The 24,722-nt window shown below is 39.3% G+C and overlaps 1 protein-coding gene and 2 pseudogenes across 2 annotated transcripts in view; 2 read left to right on the forward strand and 1 right to left on the reverse strand.

Annotated features, from left to right (window-relative positions):
* SLC35F4 (solute carrier family 35 member F4) overlaps positions 1-24,722 on the reverse strand; it is a 306,792-nt gene that overhangs the window by 80,678 nt on the left and 201,392 nt on the right. The gene's annotated exons all lie outside the window — the stretch shown is intronic.
* Positions 1,059-10,439, forward strand: LOC100894990 (ubiquitin-conjugating enzyme E2 variant 1 pseudogene; annotated as a pseudogene).
* LOC100395504 (bifunctional purine biosynthesis protein ATIC pseudogene) lies at positions 18,881-20,782 on the forward strand (annotated as a pseudogene).

A 24,722-nucleotide genomic window follows, 5' to 3' on the forward strand; every position in this document is an offset into this window, starting at 1 on the left:
AATGCTCTTATGTAGTTTTTCTAAAGGTTAAGGAGCACCGTTGACCATATTATTGCTTAGTTTTCTTATTGCTGTTGGAAGCAAGTTTTGTGTGTGTGCATAGTGAAAAAAAATGAAATTTTAATGCGTACAGCACTTAGCCTGTGCATTTGTATCAAAATTTGCCTGCCTCCTTATGAAGGAATTTTGCTTTTCACACCTCAGTTTATTTAATATGAGGCAAGTTGAAAGACAGCACTCATTCCATGTGATTCTGTGGCACTATGAAGTTTCAAGTAATTTTGGAAAGAGGATTAGTCAGTTTTAAGCAAGAGTCACATCTCCCGAGTTTTTGATGATCAGTGTAGTACCTGACTAAAAATAAAGACATAATATGCTTAACCATTTTTAATTTCTAGTATTTCTCTGAAAGATCATTTTGGGGACAAAAATGATTTGAAATGTCCAATCTCATTTACGAATAAAAAGCTAGCATTTTAAAAAGTCTCAGATTGCTTGCTTACAGATATAAGTAAGACTTATGACAGAAAAATGATTCCTTTTACAGGATTACTTTTCTTCAATTTCAAATTACTTTTTCTCAGTAATCTAGGCTTTGACTACAAAGAACAAGACAATGGTTCTGAAATACTATTTGTGGAATGTGTTTAAAGGATTGATTCTAAAACCTTGGTATATTTGAGGCTATTTCTAACTTTCATTTCTTTACTGTTTGCATTTAATGCTCATGTTCTGCTATGCAATTACTTATATGCATGTTTCTTTAATTTTTAAAGTATTTTCATGAATGTATAGTTTAAAAAACAAAAAGTCTATTTAAAACTATAGCAGTAATTTGCAGTTCTGGCAAAGAGGAAAGTTGTGGGATTAAACTTTGTAGTTTCTTTCTTAGAGAAGCTTCTAAAAAGGTATTTTTATACAGTCTTTTTAACAAATATTATGTACAACCTTTAAAACCTGAATGTTTGGATCGAAACAGGACCCAGATTATTTTCTGCTTGCTGTAGATTAAGCACACATGCTATAATAAAAACAAAATGAAGGGAAAAAAACAGAAGATGAGGAGTCACAGGGAGAGCTTACAGGAGGTAAAAGAAAGCCAGGCAGGCCTTCAAGGATCCCTGATGAACACTAACTTCTTAAAAAATACACTAGATTTTTTTAGAGCACTTTAAGGTTCAAAGCAAAATTGAGAAGGTTCAGATAGTTCCCATATACTTCCTGCCCCCACACATGCATGGGCTCCCTTATTACCAACATCCCCCAACACAGTGGTACAGTGGTTACAATTGATAAACCTACATAGACACTGCATTATCACCTAAAGTCCATAGTTTACATTAGGGTTCACTCTTGGTGTGTCATACATTCTATGTGATTTTGTTTTTCTTTCATTTTTTTTGTTGTTGTTGTTACAGAGTCTTGCTCTGTTGCCCAGGCTGGAATGCAGTGGTGTGATCTCAGCTCACTGCAACTTCCAACTATGAGTTTTTGACAAATTTATATTCACATGTATCCATGATTGTAGTATCATACAGACTACTTTCAGTTCCCCAAAACTCCTCTATGCTTTGCCTCCCTCCCTCTCCATCCATCCCTCCCTTCATTCAATCCATGACAACCACTCATCTTTTCATTGTCTCAATAACTTTGCCTTTTCCAGAATGTCATATCATTCGAATCATACAGTATATAGCCTTTTCAGATTGACTTCTTTCACTTAGTAATGTGCATTTAAGTTTCCTCTATGTAATTTCATAACCTGATAGCTCATTTCATTTTTTTAAAATTGTACTTTAGGTTCTAGGGTCCATGTGCAGATCATGCAGGATTGTTGCATAGATACACATGTGGAAATGTGATTTGCTGCCTCCATCACCCCATCACCTACATCTGGCATTTCTCCCCATGTTATCCCTCCTCGACCTCCTCACCCCCCTGCTGTCCCTCCCTTGGTCCCACAGCAGACCCCAGTGTGTGATGCTCCCCTCCCTGTGTCCCTGTGCTCTCATTGTTCAACACCTGCCTATGAGTGAGAACATGTGGTGTTTGATTTTCTGTTCTTGTGTCAGTTTGCTGAGAATGATGGGTTCCAGATTCATCATTGTCCCTACAAAGGACACAAACTCATCATTTTTTATGGCTGCATAGTATTGCATGGTGTATATGTGCCACATTTTCCTTGTCCAGTCTATCATAGTGGGCATTTGGGTTGGTTCCATGTCTTTGCTATTGTAAACAGTGCCACTATGAACATACATGTGCATGTGCCTTCATGATAGAACGATTTATAATCCTTTGGGTATATACCCAGTAATGGGATTTCTGTGTCAAATGGAATTTCTATTTCTAGGTCCTTGAGGAAGCGCCACACTGTCTTCCACAACAGTTGAACTAATTTACACTCCCACCAACAGTGTAAAAGCATTCCTATTTCTCCACATCCTCTCGAGCATCTGTTGTCTCCAGATTTTTAATGATTGCCATTCTGACTGGCGTGAGATGGTATCTCAATGTAGTTTTGATTTGCATTTCTCTAATGACCAGTGATGATGAGCATTTTTTCATGTTTCTTGTACTCATATATGTCTTCTTTTGAAAAGTGTCTGTTCATGTCCTTTGCCCACTTTTGAATGGGTTTGTTTTTTTCTTGTAAATCTGTTTTAGTTATTTGTAGATTCTGGATAAGCCCTTTGTCAGACGGTTAGACCGCAAAAATTTTTTCCCATTCTGTTGGTCGCCGTTTCACTCCAATGATTGTTTCTTTTGCTGCACACAAGCTCTGGAGGTTAATTAGGTCCAATTTGTCTATTTTGGCTTTTGTTGCCAATGCTTTTGGTGTTTTAGTCATGAAGTCCTTGCCTATGCCTATGTCCTGAATCGTTCTGCCCTGGTTTTTCTCTCAGGGTTTTTATGGTGTTAGGTCTTATGTTTAAGTCTTTAATCCATCTGGAGTTAATTTTAGTGTAAGGTGTCAGGAAGGGGTCCAGTTTCTGCTTTCTGCACACTGCTAGCCAGTTTCTAACACCATTTATTAAACAGAGAATTATTTCCCCATTGCATGTTTTTGTCAGGTTTGTTAAAGATCAGATAGTTGTAGATGTGTGGCATTGCCTCCAAGGCCTCTTGTCTGTTTCATTGGTTACATCTGTGTTTTGGCACCAGTACCATGCTGTTTTGATCATTGTAGCCTTGTAGTATAGTTTGAAATCAGGTTGTGTGATGCCTCTGGCTTTGCTCTTTTTGCTTAGGATTGTCTTGGCTATGCAGGCTTTCTTTTGGTTCCATATGAAGTCTGAAGTGGTTTTTTCCAGTTCTGTGAAGAAGGTCATTGGTAGCTTGATGGGGATAGCATTGAATCTATAAATTACTTTGGGCAGTACGAGCATTTTCATAATATTGACTCTTCCTAACAATGAGCATGGAATGTTTCTCCATCTGTTTGTGTCCACTCTTATTTTCTTGAGCAGTGGTTCATAGTTCTCCTTGAAGAGGTCCTTTACATCCTTTGTTAGTTATATTCCTAGTTATTTTATTCTCTTTGTAGCAATTGTGAATGGGATTTTGCTCATGATTTGTCTCTCTGTTAGGCTGTTATTGGTGTATAGGAATGCTCATGATTTCTGCACATTGATTTTTGTATCCTGAGACTTTGCTGAAGTTGCTTATCAGTTTAAGGAGATTTTGGGCTGAGATGATAGGGTCTTCTAAATATATAATCATGTCATCTGCAAATAGAGACAATTTGACTTTCTCCTTTCCTAATTAAATTCCCTTTATTTATTTTCTTGCCTAATTGCTCTGGCTAGAACTTCCAATACTATATTGAATAGGAGTGGTGAGAGAGGGCATCCTTGTCTAGTGCCAGATTTCAAAGGGAATGCTTCCATTTTTTGCCTATTCAGTATGATATTGGCTGCAGGTTTGTCATAAATAACTTTTATTATTTTGAGAAATGTTCCTTTGATACCTAGATTACTGAGAGTTTTCAGCATAAAGTGCTGTTGAATTTTGTCAAAGGCCTTCTCTGCATCAATTGCAATAATCATGTAGTTTTTGCCTTTGGTTCTGTTTATGTGGTGGATTATGTTTATAGACTTGCATATGTTGAACCAGCCTTGCATCCCCAGAATGAAGCCTACCTGATCGTGATGGATAAGCTTTTTGATGTGCTAATGCAATCAGTTTGCTAATATTTTATTGAAGATTTTTGCATCAATGTTCATAATGAAACTGCCCCGAAATTTTCTTTTTTTGTGGAGTCTCTGCCAGGTTTTGGTATCAGGATGATGTTGGTCTCATAAAATGATTTGGGAAGGATTCCCTCTTTTTGTATTGTTTGGAATAGTTTCAGAAGGAATGGTACCATCTCCTGTTTGTACATCTGGTAGAATTCAGTGGTGAACCCATCTGGACCTGGTTCTTTTTTGGTTGGTAGGCTATTAATTGCTGCCTCTACTTCAGCCCTTGTTATTGGTCTGTTCAAGGTTTCAACTTCTTTCTGGTTTAGGCTTGGGAGGGTGCAAGTGTCCAGGAATGCATCCATTTTTTCCAGATTTACTGATTTATGTGCATAGAGTTGTTTGTAGTAAACTCTGATCGTAGTATGTATTTCTGTGTAATCGGTGGTGATATCCCCTTTTTCATTTTTTATTGCATCTATTTGATTCTTCTCCCTTTTTTTTTAATTAATCTGGGTAGCAGTCTGTCTATTATGTGGATCTTTTTAAAAACCAGCTCCGGATTTAATAAATTTTTGAAGGGATTTTTGAGTCTCTATCTCCTTCTGTTCCACTGTGATTTTAGTTATTTCTTGTCTTCTACTAGGTTTTCAGTTTTTTTGATCTTTCTCCTCTAGCTCTTTCAATTTTGACAATAGGGTGTCAATTTTAGATCGTTCCTCACTTCCCATGTGGGCATTTATTGCTATATATTTTCCTCTAGAAACTGCTTTAAATGTCTCCCAGAGATTCTGGTACATTGTGTCTTCATTGTCAACAGTTTCAAAGAACATCTTTATTTCTGCTGTTATTTCATTGTTTATCCAGTCAACATTCAGGAGCAGGTTGTTCAAGTTCCAAGAAGTTGTGTGGTTCTGAGTTAGTTTATTAATTTCTGAGTTCTAATTTGATTGCCCTGTGGTCTGAGAGACTGTTTGTTATGATTTTCATTCTTTTGCATTTGCTGAGGAGTGATTTACTTCCAATTATGTGATTAATTTTAGAGTAGGTGCAATGTGGCACTCAGAAGAATGTATAATCTGTGGATCTGGGGTGGAGATTTCTGTACATGTCTATTAAGTCCACTTGGTTCAGATCTGAGTTTAAGTCCTGGATATCCTTGTTAATTCTCTGTCTTGTTTTCTGTCTGATATTGACAGTGGAGTGTTAAAGTCTCCCACTATTATTGTGTGGGAGTCTAAATCTCTTTGTAGGTCATTAGAACTTGCTTTATGTATCTGAATGCTCTTGTATTGGGTGTGTATGTATTTAGCACCATTAGCTCTTCTTGATGCATTGATCCTTTTACCATTATGTAATGCCCTTCTTTGTCTCTTTTGATCTTTGTTGGTTTAAAGTCTATTTTTAACAGAGACTAGGACTGCAACTCCTGCTTTTTTTTTTTTTGCTCTCTATTTGCTTGATAAATCTTCCTCAATCACTTTATTTTTAGCCTATGTGTTTCCTTGCATGTGAGATGGGTGCTGAATACAGCACACCAATAGGTCTTGACTGTTTATCCAACTTGTCAGTCTGTGTCTTTTGATTGGGACATTTAGCCCATTAAATTTAAGGTTAATATTGTTATGTGTGAATTTGATCCTGCCATTTTGATGCTAGCTGGATGTTTTGAGCATTAGTTGATACATTTTCTTCATTATGTCAATGGTCTTTACCATTTAGTACATTTCTAAAGTGGCTGGTACTGGTTGTTCCTTTCCTTGTTTAGTGCTTCTTTCAGGAGCTGTTGTAAGGCAGGCCTGGTGGTGATGAAATCTCTCAGCAATTGCTTGTCTGTAAAGGATTTTATTTCTGCTTTGCTTATGAAGCTTAGTTTGGCTGGATATGAAATTCTATCTAGGTTGAGAGTTCTTTTCTTTAAGGATGTTGAATATTGGCCCCCACTCTCTTCTGGCTTGTAGGGTTTCTGCTGAGAGATCCGCTGTGAGTCTGATGGGCTTCCCTTTGTGGGTAACCTGATCATTCTCTTTGGCTGCCCTTAGCATTTTTTCCTTCATTTCAACCCTGGTGAATCTGACAATTATGTGGCCTTGGGGTTGCTCTTTTTGAGGAATATCTTTGTGCTGTTCTCTGTATTTCCTGGACTTGAATGTTGGCCTGTCTTGCTACATTGGGGAGCTCTCCTGGATAATATCCTGAAGAGTGTTTTCCAGCTTGGATTCATTCTCTCTGTCACATGAAGGTACACCTATCAAACACAGATTAGGTCTTTTGACATAATCCCATATTTCTTGGAGGCTTTGTTCATTTCTTTTTACTCTTTTTATTCTAATCTTGCCTTCTTCTTTTATTTCATTGAGTTGATCTTCAATCACTGATATTCTTTCTTCTGCTTGGTCTATTTGGCTACTGAAACTTGTATATTCTTCATGATATGCTTGAGAAGACAGTCTGTCTCTTATAGGAGCTCAAATGCTGTGCTGGGAGCTCTGTTGTTCTGTTCAGAGCTGCTGGGCAGGTACCTTTGATTTTGCTGCAGCAGAACTTATAACTGCCTCTTTTCCTAGCCGCTCTGACCTAGGAAGGTTGGCTTTATTAATAAGTTCCTGACCTGCTCCTGCCTTTTTTCAGACCTGCATGGAGTAGTCTAGTCATAGTCTGCCAGCAGAGGCATTGCTGAACTGCCACAGGTTCTGCCCAGCTTCCGTGTGAACTGCCTTGGTATTGGTGGATTGCCTCAGCAGTGGTGGACGCCCTTCCCCCAACTGAGCTGGACCGTCCCAGGTCCAGCTGTGCTTGCTGTGAAACTCTCAATCCAGAGCTTTTCAGATTGCTTGTTTTGTGGGGGTGGTATCCGCTGAGCCAGATCACCTGACTCTCTGTCTCAGCTTCCTCCCTTTCAGTTGAATGGGTGGCTCTGTCTCCAAGGCATTCAGATGCCATTTGAAATGGCCACACAGATTTGTGTGAGTTTCTGTGTGCCAACCCACGGCACCAGCCATGCTGAAAACTTGTGGTGCTTTTCAGCCCAGGAATCTCCTGGTGTTTGGAAACATGGTGAGCCCTTATTCTTTGCATTGTTCTTTCTGGGAACTGCAATCTGCAGCTGTTCCTATTTGGCCATCTTGGATCAAAGCCTCCAGCTCATTTCTGTTTAACACTGAATAATATTCCACTGTCTGCATGTTCCACAGCTTATTTATCCATTCACCTACTAGAGGACATTGTGTTTGTGTCTAAGTCTGGGCAATTATGAAGAAAGCTGCTATAAACATCCACGTACAGGTTTTTGTGTAGACATAAGTTTTCAGCTCCTTTGAAGGAACACCAAGGAGTGAGATTACTGGATTGTATGATAGGAGTATGTTTGGCTTTGTAAGAAACTCTCAAATTATCTTCCAAAGGTGCTATACCATTTTGCATTTCCACTACAATAATTAAGAGCTCCTGTTGCTCTACATGCTCTTCAGCACTTGATGTTGTCAGTGTTCTGGATTTGGCCATTCTAATAGATATTATATATTAATTGGTATTTCCCTGATGACAGGTGATGTGAAAGAATATTAACTTTTAAAAAAATGTTCTATTTTGAAATAACTTTAGACTCACATAAAAGTTGCAAAATTTGTACAGAGACTTCCCATGTATGCCTCACCCAGCATTTTATCACATATATAGATTTGTGTAATCACGACCACAGTCAGGATATAGAATAGTTTAATCACCCCAAACTCTCTCATGCTTTCCCTTTTTAGTGTCCTTCCTCTATCCCAGCCCTCAGCAACTACCTATCTACTCTCCATCACTATATTTCATTTTGAAACTGTTATAGAAATTAAACCATACAGGATATAACATTTTGAGACTAGCTTTCTTCACTCAGCATAATGCCCTGAGATGTATACGAGTTGTGTGTATCAATCATCATTTCTTTTTATTGCAGAGCAGTATTCCACAGTATGAATCTACCATGGACAGAATGCTAACTTTAAGGGACTAAGAGTAGAAAAGGAGCCCACATATGAGAATGAGAAAAATGGAACCAGAGAAGCAGATGTAGGAGGTAGAGAAAGGTTCTGCTTCAAGCAGAGTGATGTTCTCAGCTGTGTTAAAGCTGCAAAATGAGATAAGGAACAATAATTTAGCAGCAACAATCACAACCAGCAGTGTACTGAGAACCCACTATGTGCTAGGAATGTGCTAGGCTCTGGGATAAAATGGGAAGCAAAGCCAGACATGGTTCCTGCTCTCATGGAGTCTAAAGAGGCAGGTGAAACTGATCACCTATCTCACTAATAAAATATAAGCTGTGGTAAGTGCAGTTGAAGACAAGGGGATACTGCTATGAAGAACATTCCTACCTTCATGGTGCTTACAATTTAGAGTGTGGGAGTGACATTTGAGCTGAGCGTATGAATGACAAGATGGAGTGAAGTGGGTGGAGCATGGCAGGTGGCAGCAGCACCCTTCATTGGAAAAACTGAGAAAACTCCAGTGTGGTTGGAATGTAGTCAGTGAGTGAGGAATTCACAGGTGAGATAAACCGGGAAAGGCAAGCAGGGGCCAGATACTGCCTCAGGCCATGGGATGAGATTTAGATTTTTTTTTTTCTTCTAAGTATAATTCAAAGCTATTGAATGGTTTTAAGCAAGAAAGTCTGCTGATCTTGTTTACGGTTTAAAAAAAATCACTCTGGTAACTATATGGAGAATGGACTAGGTTAGAGCAGAGAGTTCAGGTGACAGATGATGGTGGTATCACCTAGAGCAGTGAAGTGGAAAGTGAAGACACATAGCTAGAGCTGAAACAGTTTTGGAGACAGACCTAACAAGCTTTGGTGATCCATTGTCCAATCCAAGTTAGGAAAGGGATAGAGGCACAAGATGAGGAATCAAAAGTGTTAAGAAACCCCCCTTGACAGGGTGCAGCAGCTCATGCCTATAATCCCAGGAGGCTGAGGTGGGAAGACCACTTGTGACCAGGAGTTCAAGATCAACCCGGGCATCACAGTGAAACTCTGTACCTACTAAGAAGATATTAGTCAGGTGTGATGGCATGCACCTATAGTCCTAGCTACTTGGGAGACTGAGACAGAAGGACTGCTTGAGCTCAGGAATTTGAAGCTGCAGTGGGTTGTGATCATGCCATTGCACTCCAGACTGGGTAACAGAGCAAGAATCTGTCTCTAAAACAAGAGTAACTCTCAAATATCAGGCTTTTGCAACTGGATGGATATTATTGTCCTTTACTGAACAATGGGAGACAAACAGTTAGGGGAGAGAGGAGTACTTACTGAAGTCCGGAGAGGAGTGGGAGGGAGAATAAGTGACTCATTTCAGATGTGTTAAGTTTGAGAAATATATGACATCCAAGTGGGGATGTCAAAAAGGCCATTAGACTGTGCAGTCTGTTTCTCAGAAGATAACACTGGGCTAGGGAAATATGGGAATCGTCAGCTGAGAGATGTTTCAATTGTCACAGGTTTGGGTGAGATCAGCTAACACACAACACTACAAGAGGAATCAGCACTGAGCTCCAAGACCACTAATATTTAGATTTGAGGTTGAGATGAAGCCAGAAGAAGATGCTTAATTAATAAGCATCTGCAAAACTAAAATTCAGGAAGGCCTCAAGAATAGCAGCTTAAGAAGGGGCCGGCCTTCAAGCAACAGCGACGCAAGATGGCAGCCACCACGGGCTTGGACAATTTATGAAAACCGAATATACAGCCTTAAAATAGAATGTGGACCTAAATACCCAGAAGCACCCCACTTTGTAAGATTTGTAACAAAAATTAATATGAATGGAGTTAATAGTTCTAATGGAGTGGTGGACCCAAGAGCCATATCAGTGCTAGCAAAATGGCAGAATTAATATAGCATCAAAGTTGTCCTGCAAGAGCTTCGGCACCTAATGATGTCTAAAGAAAACATGAAACTCCCTCAGCCGCCTGAAGGACAGCGTTACAGCAATTAATCAAAAAGAAAAACCACAGGCCCTTCCCTTCCCCCCATTCAATTTAAGCAGTCTTCATTTCCACAGTAGTAAATTTTCTAGATATGTCTTATAGACCTCAAAGTACTGGAAAGGAAGCTCCCATTCAAAGGAAATTTATCTTAAGATACTGTAAATGATACTAACTTTTTGTCCATTTGAAATATGTAAGTTGTGCTATAACAAATCATCCTGTCAAGTGTAATGACTGTCCACGTAGTTGAACTTCTGGGATCAAGAAAGTCTATTTAAATTGATTCCCATCGTAACTGGTGGGGCACATCTAACTAAACTGTGAAAAGACACATCATAGGTGGGTGATGAAAAATGAGAACACATGGACACAGAAAGGGGAGTACTAAACACTGGGGTCTATTGGGGGGAAAAGGGGAGGGCCAGTGGGAGGGGGAGGTGGGGAGGGATAGCCTGGGGAGAAATGCCAAATGTGGGTGAAGGGGAGAAGCAAAGCAAAGCACACTGCCATGTGTGTACCTACGCAACTGTCTTGCATGCTCTGCTCATGTACCCCAAAACCTAAAATCCAATAAAAAATTTAAAAAAATTAAAATAAATAAATAAATAAATAAATAAAAAGACACATCACACAGTCACCTTGCTGCTGATCACATGGCCTGGGGTCTCTGCCTTCTCCCCTTACCCTCCTGCCTCCCTCCCTCCCTGCAACAACAGCCCTCTACCCTGGACGGCTTGTTAGAGTAGATGTGAAGGTTTCAGGTCGCAGCCTGTGGGGCTAGTGCTGGGTGTGTGGGGTGCTTTGCCTGCACCCCTGGTTTAAGTCTTAAATGATGCCCCTTCCAAGCCACCGTCCTGTCCCCATGCTCCGCCATTCCTGCCCTTGGCCAAAGCACAGATTGTAACCCCTCCGCTCCCCTCTGAGATTGGCCTTCAGTGAGGAATTCAGGGCTTTCCACATATCTTCTCTCCCCCACCTTTATCGAGGGCGCTGCTGCTTCTTCCCTCCTCCTGAACTTCCTTTTCGCACCCTCACCACCCAACACCTTCCATGACACTTCCTTGCTGTGGCCAGAAGCCATGAGGTAAGGTTGGAACGAGTCTCTGCCCCCCTTGTTTAGTCTCAGAACCATACTTTTTCACTCTCCACCAGCCTGGAGAATGAATACTGGGTCCTCAGCCCTGCCACCCTCTGCTGTCATCAGCTGATGCATTGTTTTTAGCTCAGGTTTTGATAAGGTGAAAAGAATAGTCACCACGGTTACTCAGACCTGCCAGCTCTCAGAGTACTTGGAGGTTGAACTCGGAGAAAGACCACATGAAGACACTCGTAAGCACGCATGATCCCTCTGAATTGTTTCACTTTCCTGTAATTGCTTTTGCTTTTAAAAATCGAAGAAATTTTAAATAGGGCTTTCATTTGGCCATCCTTGCAATCCACTGGGGTCTAGTTTGGAATCTGACAACTGAAACAAAAAGAACCTTGAATCTGGTGCATGCCTTGGTTTTGGTGCTGCTGCTTCTCAAAATCCTCAGCAGGGATTAAGAAAGAACAGCATATCCCCGAAATTGGCGGGCTTGACCTCCTGGCAAATTGCTGCATCTTTCCACTTTCTGTTCAGCACCACTAAATGCTGAAACGTGGATGCATACCGAAATAAAAGCAATTCATTGTGTACTAAAGTTGTTGTTTTTTTTTAAATTTAGTATTTGTGTAAAACCACCTTTTGAAGCAGCAACTATCAAGTCTGAAAAGCAAATGATGTTTCCATTGATCTTTTTCCGGGGGAAAACCTTAGTTCTGAGGATTTAACATCTTGCAAGTGAAGTTTAACATAACAGTATTCCATAAGTAGCCTTTTCATTGTCAGACCATTGCCTGATTTTAATAAAAAAAAAAAGTGTGCGTTAAAAAAAAATAGCAGCTTAATATGTCAAACTTGAAATGCCACAAGAAATTATTTTCCAGGAATTACAATTGTATTCTTGGAAGCTAATGAGCTGTTTTGATTTCTGAGAGCAAATTTAAATAAGTTTGAAAAATTGCATCAAACAATTTATGCCAGTGTATGTAATTACACCAACACATATGGCACCTAAAAACCACTCACTACTTCAACAGCATGTGAAAATGTTAGCAAAGCAAGGGGAAAATGGAGCCTTAACTCATAGTTTCCTGGTTACAACAGGCAAAGTACAACAGATTTTATTTCCATGTAGGATCTTACTGTTGATTTGCTGGAGTAGGTTTTGCATGCTGTTAACAGGTGGCTTCAGGAAAATTATCCAGAGCTGCCACAGCAAACCAATGTTTGCTTCACAATCTCCAAATTAGACGATGGAGATGTTAAGAGAGGAGAACCAGCAGGAGTTAGGCACAGTTTAATTCTCTGCAGAAACCCAACCAAGCTGAAACCCTGGCCTCTGGCTCCTCCAGGCCGAAATGGGAACAGCCTGATGGGAACTGTTTTCGGTACATTGGATTTACTTACTAAACATGTAGCCCTTACAAACATGTTTTGAAACTTATGTTCTACTCTTTATTGCAGAGGTTGCACTGAAAATACCATGCTCGGTAGCGCTACTCCTTATGGGGTTTATAATACATTTGCAGCATACTTGTAGATTGCTTTAACAACCAATAAGCAAGGCTCATATACCTCACTCCATGTTATTCTTCCATTAATTAGTGAGGCAGTTGCTGTCACCTTTACTTAGCAGATGAGAAAAGCAAAGCTGAAAAGGTTGATGAAAGCAATTTATCATATGAGCAAGAGCTTTCCAAATAGATATTCTAATGATTGCTTTATTACAGAATTACATATTAAATACTTGCTATGGCTCAGGGATTGTGCTAAGATTTGGAAATATAAAAATAAGTCTGATAAAGATTTCTGTTTGCAGACTACTGATATTTTTGTTGGATTTGCCAGATAAAATCCCAGGCTCTATGACAGATAGACTTAGACTTAAAATTATTTGTTGTTGATTTGATTCAAATTTAACTGAGCATACTGGTTTTCTCTTTGCAAAATCTGGCAACTCTATACATTATCAGAGACTTTTTAATGAGCCACCAAAGCCAACAGAGACCTCCTTGTTATTTTTACATTATAAAAAGTGACTCCAAATGCTTTATTTTCCAGAAAAGTTACATCTGTCAACAAAATGGAAGCCACAGGCTAGTGTTTATTAACTACAGCATTAACCGCAGCAGAACCAATGACAAAGCTTTAGTCAAGGAGAACTTCATCCCTGAATTAATCATATGTGAAAGGACTTCTTAGTTTACTCAAAGAGGCTTTGCATACATTATTTCATTAGACTTTAGAACAATCGATCTTAATTCCAATTTATAGATGTGTAAACCAAGGGTTAGAGTGGCCAGGTGACTCTCTTGGGAGTGAAAAATAAATCCTGAGGTTCAACAAGTCTATGAACCAATCAACCTATAGAAAAAAAGTGCCTCTTTTTCTATAGGATGCTGGATGCTAATAACAATAGTAACAGCTGAAGTAGGATCTTACAGTTGTACTCTTCCTCCTTCAGTTTCGCATTGTGGAGAACAACGCAATCAGTATTATGTCCCTCAGATCCTAAAGTCAAAATGTGTCACCTAATGCCACCTGTAAAACAGACCTCTATGAAGGAAGCTGTTACTGTGCTGTAGTGCCCAGCTCCCTGCTGTGGTGGCAATGGGAAGTGCTTCTCCCTGCAGTCTTACACATTTTATAAAGAAACACATGCAAATGTGTAAGCTCATAAAATAGGATCCTCTCTGAGGAAGGTTTAGCTAGGATTGAAGTACTAGAAGCAGGTTCAACCTTCCAGGCTAATTGAAGGAGGAGCTAAAAGTTGCCTCTAAAAGGAATTACCACCATTAGACGGTACCATTTTACATATTCTAAATTACTATTTTAATATAATGTAATACATACATTGTTACAAACACTTCCTGAGGAGACTAGGGCATGAAGCTACCTGGTTTCATATGAGAACTAAAAACAAAATCCTAGGCCCCTCAACTGACTCAATGGACCCCTCTTGGCAAAAGGGACCCCAAAGAGATATTAAAAACTGAGCCCTCCCACGATGATACAGAAGGTCAGACATGCTTCCTTATAGCCTGTCCCTTTTGCTGTTTAGACACAACTTACCACCATTAATGTTAAAATAGAGAACATAAGACTGATGGAACACACTCTTTGTGGTAATAACAAATTATAAGCAAGACCTCAGGCCATACCTGGCAGGGGTTAAGTCACCCTTCCCTACACAAGAATAAACTTCATCCTAACTGCCACAAGATTTCTCTTTTTCTTAAGCAGCTAAACAAGCCTTGGCCTCCAGGTAAGCAATATTGAAACAATTGCAGCTCATCCACCACCAGACTCTGAATAACTGACACCCTTTTTCCATAAGCAATAGCTACAGCTTTGATTGGGTAAGATTGATTTCAGTAACTTCCTCCTGATAAGAGACCACTGATCATGAACTGGTTCTGGCTAGTTTACAGAGGCAGCACACTGAGTGTTTTTACGTCCTTGTGTCACCTTCTGATGTATAGGGTCTAATTGTAGTGCATTTAAAAGTTAAGTCTCAACAAACGGGAAAACATTCCATGCTCATGTTAGGAAGAATCAGTATCATAAAATGGTTATACTGCCCAAAATAATTTATAGATTCAATGCTATCCCTAACAAGCTACCATTGACTTTCTTCACAGAATTAGAAAAAATGGCTTTAAAATTCATATGGAACCAAAAAAGAGCCCACATAGCCAAGACAATCCTAAGCAAAAAGAACAAAGCTGGAGGCATCACACTACCTGACTTCAAACTATACTACAAGGCTACCATAACCAAAACAGCATGGTATTGGTACCAAAACAGATAGAGACCAATGGAACAGAACAGAGGCCTCAGAAATAACACTACACATCTACAGCCATCTGATTTTGACAAACCTGATGAAAAAAAGCAATGAGGAAATTATTTCCTATTAATAAATGGTGTTGGGAAAACTGGCTAGCCATATGCAGAAAGCTGAAACTGGATCCCTTCCTTACATTTTATAAAAAAATTAACTCAGGATGGATTAAAGACTTAATGTAAGACCTAAAACCATAAAAACCCTAGAAGAAAAGTACACAATACCATTCAGGACATAGGCACAGGCAAAGACTTCATGACTAAAACACCAAAAGCAACAGCAACAAAAGGCAAAATTGACAAATGGGACCTAATTAAACTAAATAGCATCTGCACAGCAAAAGACACTATCATCAGAGTGAACAGGCAACCTACAGAATATAAGAAAATTTTTGTAATCTATATATCTGACAAAGGGCTAATATCCAGAATCTACAAAGAACTTAAACGAATTTACAAGAAAAAAAATAACCCCATTAAAAAGTGGGTGAAGGATATGAATAGATACTTCTGAAGAGAAGACATTTATGCAGCCAACAAACATGAAAGAAAGCTCATCATCACTGGTCGTTAGAGAAATTCAAATCAAAACCACAATGAGATACTATCTCACACCAGTTAAAATGGTGATCATTAAAAAGTCAGGAAACAACAGATGCTGGAGAGGATGTGGAGAAACAGGAATGCTTTTACGCTGCTGATGGGAGTGTGAGCGTAAATTAGTTCAACCACTGTGGTAGACAGTGTGGTGATTCCTCAAAGATCTAGAACTAGAAATACCATTTGACCCAGCAATCCCATTACTGCATATATATCCAAAGAAGTATAAATCATTCTTCTATGAAGACACATACACACATATGTTTATTGTGGCACTGTTCACAATAGCAAAGACTTGGAACTAACCCAAATGCCCATCAGTGATAGACTGGATAAAGAAATTGTGGCACAAATACACCATGGAATACTATGCGGCCATAAAAAGGATGAGTTCATGTACTTTGCAGGGACATGGATAAAGCTGGAAACCATCATTCTCAGCAAACTAACACAAGAACAGAAAACCAAACACCACATGTTCTCACTCATAAGTGGGAGCTGAACAATGAGAACACATGGACACAGGGAGGGGAAGAACACACACCAGGGCCTGTTGGGAGGTAGGGGGCTTGGGGAGGGATAGCATTAGGAGAAATACCTAATGTAGATGACAGGTTGATGGGTGTAGCAAATCACCATGGCACATGCATACCTAAGTAAACTGCACATTCTTAAAGTATAATGTAAAAAGTTTATATATTTAATAAAAGGTTTTTTATGTTGGAAGCCAAAAAATAATGTATACATAAAAATAAAAGTTAAGTCTTGGCCCCAGAGTGAACATAGGTTGTATGTAACATGCATGCTTATTCAGTACACATATGTTAGGGCCCCATTCATGAATATTCATCGGTCTTCTTGTAAGCTGTCGAATACACAAATTTAGCCAATCCTTTCAGCATAAATCTCCTGCTGTAACCCTCACGCCTCTGAAGTGCTTACCTCAAGTTTCAGCCAGAGGCCTACTTCTCAAACTGCGGGGTGAACTCTTTAAAGAAATAAAGTCTCCTTTCTAAACGTATAATTGTGTGACTTTTTCAGTCCACATGTGTTTTATGGAACCAAATGGGACTAAAACAAGAATTAACCTTCCTGATATAAGAAAGGCTACTACAGGAAAGACAGGCGGCTGGAGGGAACAGATATTACTATTATATGTCCCAAATCCCTTTCTCTGGATGACAGCCATGATTTTCCCACAAGGAACCAACTCTGTTCCACTCTAAATCTACGTGGTTTAGGTCAGAGGTCCCCAATCCCCTGAAAGAATGCAAGCCTGGAGTTGGGGTCATCTTTGCCACATACACGCAAAATGGAAGAGACCAAGTATTCATTTCTTCAAGGCTTACCTGAAGTCAAACATCTCCTGGACTTGTCAGTGTCATAAACCCAAAAATTCTGCTTTATTTTTGTTTCTGAGCCCAATTTGAGTTAAGAGTCTATTACCTGTAAGTGAAGGCATTGGGACAATTTCAGTGGCCCTAAGCAAGGGAGGCTGATGATCTTTGATTTAATCAGCTAATGCCAATGCTTAGAAAACAATTTGAAAAATAACCTCATTAGCTCAGTTAGAAGATTAAGTCAATTACTCAGAGTCAGTCATAACAAGACATGAGAAATGACCCCAAATTACTACACTGCCTATTTCTTGCCCTAAATATATCGTGCCTCATTAATGACACAAGATATCCCACTTCTCATTCTTCTTTTGTAAAACCATTTTCTCATCTTCTTATAATTATGTGCATAAATTAAAAAGACAGAAGATTCACTGAGAAGTCCCCAGTTTCTCCACCTCTATGTAAATACAGTGTTTTCTGCCTGAGATCAGCTAAGGTCTATAAAATTTTGTGTTGGTTCATTCTTATGTTCAGTTTTTGGTTTACCAAAACACAAGACCCATGGGCTCTGTATTCAAATAAATGTCATATTTATTTGTTTCACTAGTGCCAGATACAACTTTAGAATATCTCAGAGTGAAGCTCCCATAATTCCATATAAAAATAATTCCAGGACATTATTGCTTTCTTGGTGAAGGGCCCAGTAATTTATTAGGTGATGTGGCAGAGGAGAAGGTACTCACCCCAGTTTATCCCATAAATGACAACTGTCTAAATCTACTAGTCTACTAGTGCACAGGTCTACTAATCATGAGTCTTCCAGTATATCTAACTACTACAGTTTATGCCAGTAAAACTTCTGCCTTAGAAAGTTGGGCCTCACTTATGTTTGGAGTATAAAGGAAAAACGTGGGCTCATCTGTCTAGGAAACTGTAAGAAACTTTTTTTAGTTTATGGTGCCTTTAACATCATGGTCATTTGTGGCCATCATCTCATTTTTAGCTTTAAGAAACAAACTTTTCTTCAAAGCCAACAAAGACCTTTCTCTTTTTCTATACCAAAAATGTCTCCTCTCCTCTCAATACAATATTTCCCTTTGAATATCACAACTTACATCCCATAATAATTGACTTGGTCCCTAATCTAGAAAGGCAGGCACAAAAGGGGAGAGAGGGTTAAAGTTTCTCTCCAAAGGTCTCTGCTGCTTTCCTTATCTTCTGTAATGTATTGTAAATGTTCCAGGTGGATCTGTGTGTTTCAACATCTTGACTTTATGGTGTTTGCAACCAAAATTCTGTAAATCCCACTGAATAGAGGAAAGATAAAGAATCCATCCCTATCCATCTAATTCATAATCACAAAAAGTACTTACAAAGAAGAGATACGGAATTCCTCCAGACTTTAGAAAGGAAAAAGAAAATGTATGAAAACTTCAAGTCAAGAGAACACATGGGTTGGAACCAATTGCAGATTTAGATGTGTCTTCTACCTCTTAAAGTGTGACTCAGAGTAACTTCCCTGTTTTATTTGGGTACAAGTCTCCTACACTGAACAAATTCCAGCAACATCTTTTTACATGTGCCAAACAGTACTTCAAGAGCATTGAAAAGGTATTTGTTCTTTATTCAATGAGGCATTATCTCCATTTTATGGATAAAAACATCGAGACTCAGAGAAGGGAAGTAAAATAACTGAGGTTATACAGCCAGTATAATTGCACAGAGCCCTGATATATCATTTTGGATAACTATTTCCATAAGTTTGGTTTATATAGATTATCTCTGTCAAAATAGCACCCACAAAACATAACCACTTTTTATGTTCAGTCCTTAAAGAAGGCTACTTGGGTCCCTGCAACACGTGGTGTCGCAGGTGCTGCCTCCCACTCACCTCGGACCCAGCGCCTGCCGTCATGGCTCCCGGCCAGCTCGCCTTGTTCAGTGTCTCTGACAAAACCGGCCTTGTGGAATTTGCAAGAAACCTGATCTCTCTCGGTTTGAATCTGGTCGCTTCCGGAGGGACTGCAAAAGCTCTCAGGGATGCTGGTCTGGCAGTCAGAGATGTCTCTGAGTTGACAGGATTTCCTGAAATGTTGGGGGGACGTGTGAAAACTTTGCATCCTGCAGTCCATGCTGGAATCCTGGCTCGCAATATTCCAGAAGATAATGCTGACATGGCCAGACTTGATTTCGATCTTATAAGAGTTGTTACCTGCAATCTCTATCCCTTTGTGAAGACAGTGGCTTCTCCAGGTGTAACTGTTGAGGAAGCTGTGGAGCAAATTGACATTGGTGGAGTAACCTTACTGAGAGCTGCAGCCAAAAACCACGCTCGAGTGACAGTGGTGTGTGAACCTGAGGACTACGTGGCAGTGTCCACAGAGATGCAGAGCTCTGAGAGCAAGGACACCTCCTTGGAGACTAGACGCCAGTTAGCCTTGAAGGCATTCACTCATACGGCACAATACGATGAAGCAATTTCAGATTATTTCAGGAAACAGTACAGCAAAGACGTATCTCAGATGCCCTTTCGGTATGGGATGAACCCTCATCAGACCCCTGCCCAGCTGTACACACTGAAGCCCAAGCTTCCCATCACAGTTCTAAATGGATTTATAAACCTGTGCGATGCTTTGAATGCCTGGCAGCTGGTGAAGGAACTCAAAGAGGCGTTAGGTATTCCAGCCGCTGCCTCTTTCAAACATGTCAGCCCAGCAGGTGCCGCTGTTGGAATTCCACTCAGTGAAGATGAGGCCAGAGTCTGCATGGTTTTTGATCTCTATAAAACCCTTACACCCATTTCAACGGCATACGCAAGAGCAAGAGGGGCTGATAGGATGTCGTCATTTGGCGATTTTGTGGCATTGTCTGACGTTTGTGATGTACCAACTGCAAAAATTATTTCCAGAGAAGTCTCTGATGGTATAATTGCCCCAGGATATGAAGAAGAAGCCTTGACAATACTTTCCAAAAAGAAAAATGGAAACCACTGTGTTCTTCAGATGGACCAGTCTTACAAACCAGATGAAAATGAAGTTCGAACGCTCTTTGGTCTTCATTTAAGCCAGAAGAGAAATAACGGTGTCGTTGACAAGTCATTATTTAGCAATGTTGTCACCAAGAATAAAGATCTGCCAGAGTCTGCCCTCCGAGACCTCATCGTAGCCACCATTGCTGTCAAGTACACTCAGTCCAACTCCGTGTGCTACGCCAAGAATGGGCAGGTTATCGGCATTGGAGCTGGACAGCAGTCTCGTATACACTGCACCCGGCTTGCAGGAGATAAGGCAAACTACTAGTGGCTTAGACACCATCCACAGGTGCTCTCGATGAAGTTTAAAACGGGAGTGAAGAGAGCAGAAATCTCCAATGCCATCGATCAATACGTGACTGGAACCATTGGCGAGGATGAAGATTTGATAAAGTGGAAGGCCCTGTTTGAGGAAGTCCCTGAATTACTCTGAGGCAGAGAAGAAGGAATGGGTTGACAAACTGAGTGAAGTTTCTATCAGCTCAGATGCCTTCTTCCCTTTCAGAGATAATGTAGACAGAGCTAAAAGGAGCGGTGTGGCGTACATTGCGGCTCCCTCCGGCTCCGCTGCTGACAAAGTTGTGATCGAGGCCTGCGATGAACTGGGAATCATCCTCGCTCATACGAACCTTTGGCTCTTCCACCACTGATTTTATCACACCCTGTTTTATGGTTTACTTATATGTAGGTGAAGAGTCATGTGTGAAACTTTGAGAATAACTTTTTAAAAAAACAGTACATCTTAAAAAAAAAAAAAAAAAAAGAAGGCTACTTGGGATGAGAAAAGAATTAGCCTAAATATTACAAACAATATTAACATAAAAACAGAACTCATATAGATCTGATTGAAGATAAACAATTCATATAGCATGAACTTTACAAAATGATAGAAAGCATAAGTTTATGTGAACTATAAATTAATTGATAAATGGTGGCTGACTCTGCACACCAATGTAATGGTTTTCTGGTCTTTTTAACGATTCATTTTTTTCTTGCTAGAAAGCATTACCACAAAAAAGTGAAAATCAATACAGTGTTATAAAGAAATAGTTGTTGTATAAACAAACACTAACTAGGCTTCAAGAGAAATCAAAGATAATCATTTATAAAATGTAAGCTTTCTTCTATTCAATATCAGAAGCACCCAGTGCATCCTAATTATTTACTCAGAGGAAAGATGATCATGAACATGTAACTTTAAAATAGAGTATTTTTAAAATGAGCCTGTGATAAACAATATGGTCTCTCAGTTTCACTGAAAATCTTACCAAAGCCAACAGACATGGCCTCAGAATTAGATGCCAGAGACTGGGATTGCCAGGTGAACCTAATTCCTCTGGGCCTCAGTTTCCTTATCTTTAAGATGAGAGCATTAGACTGAATGACCCTAGTCAACGAAACTCAATAAAACAACCACCCCCAAAAATAATGAGAGGAAATCTATATACAGTTTCTAACTGAAGATTTGAAATTAGCCAGGTAAAGTCATGACCTGTTTTAAGAAAACTCAAGACTTAAGCCTCCAAACTAAAAATGGATAAACTGGGAAGTGATTATTTCTACTAGAAAATGATTCATGCTATAATTCTTTTAAATGTCAGTATTTCATAGTACCATTAAAACATGAATTAATTTAGAGTAAAAGGAACCAACATCTATAAAAGTTTTAACACTACAGCTACTACATAGAACAGCTATTACATTGTAGCTATTACCTAGAATTAATACTTTGTATTAGTAGGTACCAATTTACCTTTGTGTGGAAATATTTATGAAGATAAGCAACAATCACCTGTCTAGATTCACTGATGAATAGCAGAGTCTTAAAAGAGGTGGGTTTAAGTAACTTCTAGGCTTACAAGTCTGTTTTCCTAAAAGCCATTATTTGGGAATTATTAAAGATTGAGTTTCTTGGATGCACCACTGGGGACTGCACAATCAATTCTAATCTATAAACACAAATATCCAGTGTGTTAACATAAATACATAGTCTCTATTTCTGGAATGTCTGCAAATCTGGATTGCTTGACCCTAGAGATTCATTAGCGTTTAATTGCCATATTTCATTTTATTTCTTTATCCCACAGTTGCCCATTAATAAATATAATAGCAGTGAGGCCACTTGCTAAGGTGAGATGGGTAGATGATTTTTAACCTTATCTAGACAAACTCCTAATTAGCTGTGGTTGCAATCACCATTTCTTTTTACGTTTACCTTTCCATTGTTGGTGAAGTTGTTTACATTGAAGACTGAGTGCTAGTGAAAAAAAAAACAACACTCCTTTTTCAGGGCTCATTTATATAAACAACAGATTAACTTGTGCTTAGGTGATCATTTTGCTTTTCCACAAGATTATTGTTATTGGAATACAAAAGATTATCCTACTAACGGCAAACACCATATTTTATAAGATACAGTTATTTTTCACAGTCTAAAAACCTTCAAAATAAAAATTATATTCTAGGGGGTCAGGGGATAGGGGAGGGATAGCATTAGGAGAAATACCTAATGTAGATGACAGAGTGATGGATGCAGCAAACCACCACGGCACACGTATACCTATGTAACAAACCTGCACGTTCTACACATGTACCCCAGAACATAAAGTATAATAAGAAATAAAAATAATACTGCATGTTCTCACTCATAGGTGGATGTTGAATAATGAGAACACATGGACACAGGGAGGGGAGCATCACACACTGGGGTCTGTTGCAGGGGGCTAGGGGAGGGACAGCAGGGGGTGGGGTGGTTGGGGAGAGATAACATGGGGAGAAATGCCAGATATGGGTGACGGGGGGATGGAGGCAGCAAACCATCTTGCCATGTATGTACCTATGCAACAATCCTGCATGATCTGCACTTATACCCCAACTAAAGTACAATTTATATATATATATATGGAGAGAGAGAGAGAGAAATGCAAATCAAAACCACATTGAGATATTATCTCACCCCAGTTAGAATGGCGATCAGTAAAAAATCTGGAGACAACAGATGCTGGAGAGCAGGTGGAGAAATAGGAACACTTTTACACTGTTGGTGGGAGTGTAAATTAGTTCAACTGTTGTGGAAGACAGTGTGGTGATTTTCCAAGGACCTAGAGATAGAAATACCATTTGACCCAGCAATCCCATTACTGGGTATATATCCAAAGGATTATAAATCATTCTATTATAGAGACACATGCACATGCATGTTCATAGCGGCATTGCTTACAATAGCAAAGACCTGGAACCAACTCAAATGCCCATTGACGATAGACTGTACAAAGAAAATGTGGCACATATACACCATGGAATACTATGCAGCCATAAAAAATGATGAGTTCATGTCCTTTGTAGGGACATGGATGAATCTGGAAACCATCATTCTCAGCAAACTGACACAAGAACAGAAAATCAAACACTGCATGTTCTCACTCATAGGTGGGTGTTGAAAAATGAGAACACATGGACACAGGTAGGGGAGCATCACACACTGGGATCTGTTGGGGGAGACTAGGGAGGGACAGTGGGGATAGGGAGGTTGGGGAGGGATAACATGGGGAGAAATACCAGATATAGGTGACAGGGTGATGGAGGCAGCAAACCACATTGCCATGTATGTACCTATGCAACAATCCTGCATGATCTGCCCTGTACCCCAGAACCTAAAGTACAATAAAAATATATAAATAAAATAAAAAAAATAAAAATTTGTTTTAGAGCTAATGATGTCTTACAATCACTGTTAGCCATGTGGCCTCTGTCTTGGAATGTGTGAACTTCACTGTAATTCCTGGTGGCATACTGGACAACTTTACCCCCTTGATATTTCAGTCCATAAGCCATTTAAGGATTATTTGAGGAAGAAATAGGAATTTTGGCCTTGTCTGAGAAGCTTCCATTGATACTGAAAAATATTATTTGCTTGACCAAACTTTGGGTAGGCTCCTGAATGTTCCCCTAGGCCCATCTGTGTTCTTCCTTATAAAATCCAGTTTTAGAAAGAACCTTGCTAAGTCAGTTTAACCAGAATCCTCATCCTCCACACCTGATCACCCTCAATATGTAATTGGGTTCTTCATCCTTCACCATCCCCTAGGAGATGTCTTATTACCCTGGCCTGTTGTCAGCAAGAATCCTGTTAGGTTCATTAGCCAGAATCCCCCCTACCCTGATCTTTCTTACTAATTTTCCATCCACAGACCCTCTCTCTGCTCCTTGACTTAAAATTTCCACTTGCCCATGCTTTATTCAGAATTGAGCTCAGTTTTATGCGGAAGTCTCCTCCCTTACTGCTATGGTTCCCAAATAAAATATCTCTTTTTAGTGATTTCACTATTGTCCAAGATTTTTTTTAACACCAACATCAGATATTACACCACAGATGTCAAAAGCTGGGAAAAAATTCTGAAGGCAATCATAGGCATTATTTGAAGAAATGAACCATAAACATCATTCTTGATGGCATAGAGAATATTATAGCACAGAAAATATGGACCTTGAAAACTGAACTGGTGAGTAATTTGTATGATTTGGGCATTTAACATTTCATGTATAAATAAGAGAGATCGTTAATCTAAAACAAAATAATTTTTAAAAACCAAGAGAGATAGCTGTTTACAATTTTATATTTAAAGAAGCCTAAAAGAGCCATTTCAATAATATAAAATAAAAACTTGAAATG

The sequence above is a fragment of the Callithrix jacchus genome, chromosome 8, assembly GCF_049354715.1.
Source record: "Callithrix jacchus isolate 240 chromosome 8, calJac240_pri, whole genome shotgun sequence".
NCBI lineage: Eukaryota > Metazoa > Chordata > Mammalia > Primates > Cebidae > Callithrix > Callithrix jacchus.